At 40.0% G+C, this 1,092-nt stretch overlaps 1 non-coding gene across 1 annotated transcript; it reads right to left on the reverse strand.

Annotated features, from left to right (window-relative positions):
* Window positions 1–245: 245 nt before the first annotated feature.
* LOC128034225 (small nucleolar RNA R71) lies at window positions 246–352 on the reverse strand. The gene has a single exon (XR_008190356.1). It is a non-coding gene; the product is annotated as a small nucleolar RNA R71 (small nucleolar RNA).
* Between the last annotated feature and the right edge of the window lie 740 nt (window positions 353–1,092).

Here is a 1,092-nt window from a genome sequence, read left to right on the forward strand (position 1 = left end):
AACCTTCAATTTTGAGGGTCGATGAATGAGGATCCAATCAGCATTTCAAGTGGTTACTAACCATTTGCGATACTTTCAAATATAATGGGGTACCTAATGACACCATATGTCTTCGGTTATTCCCTTTCTCTCTTACTAATGATGCTTTTATGTTGTTAGATTCGCAGTTGGTAGATTTCATCAACACTTAGGACGAGCTAACGAGCAAGTTTTTGGAAAAATATTTCCCACCATTCAAGTCTATGAAACTTAGGATGGATATTACGAATTTCAGACAATTGGATAGAGAATCACTATATGAGGCTTGGGAGCGCTTTAAGTTGATGTGGCACAAGTGTCCATACCATGGTTTACAAGATTGGTTACAACTTCAAGTCTTTTACAATGGACTTGACAGAAACTTATGCTCTAGTCTTGATAGAGCATCTATAAGAGCATTCATGTCAAAGACTTATGTCGAGGTTTGTCAACTCATCAAAGACATGGCCATGAACTCTTATATGCGGACGATTGAGCGGTTCACATACCGAGCCAAACAATTGGCGGTGAACACTATTAGTAGTGAAGATAAGTACCAACAAGTCCTTGAAAGGTTAAATCAATTGGAAATGAATGCGGCCAAGGTGCAAGCCCAAAATTAGCCCAATCTAACCTATTTTAATGCAAGACACGATGATGAGGGTAACCTTATGTAGGTCAACTATGTAGGGAATAGAGGATATAACCCTTACTCCACCTATAACCTGGGATGCCATAACCATCCTAACCTCGGGTGGGGAGGGAACCAAGCGGGACCTTCAAATCAAAGGAACCAGAACCTTAATCTGCTAAAACCCAGTGCACCGTATCAACCTCCATTACCTTTTAGGGCACCCCAAGACCAAGAGAAAAAATCGACCTATAGTAGTGACCCCTATTGTCAATTAGGGTGAGCAAAGTATAGGAAGGTTTACATGTAGTGCAAGTTAATGTACGCCAAATTCGTGGTCAATTAGACCAATTTTTATAATTGTTTCAAAACAATTTAGCCTCTAGCATACACAGTAATACCAAACCTAATCTGAAGAGAGAAGGAACAGAGCACGCAAAGGT

This window comes from Gossypium raimondii, chromosome 10 (genome assembly GCF_025698545.1).
Source record: "Gossypium raimondii isolate GPD5lz chromosome 10, ASM2569854v1, whole genome shotgun sequence".
Taxonomy (NCBI): Eukaryota; Viridiplantae; Streptophyta; class Magnoliopsida; order Malvales; family Malvaceae; genus Gossypium; species Gossypium raimondii.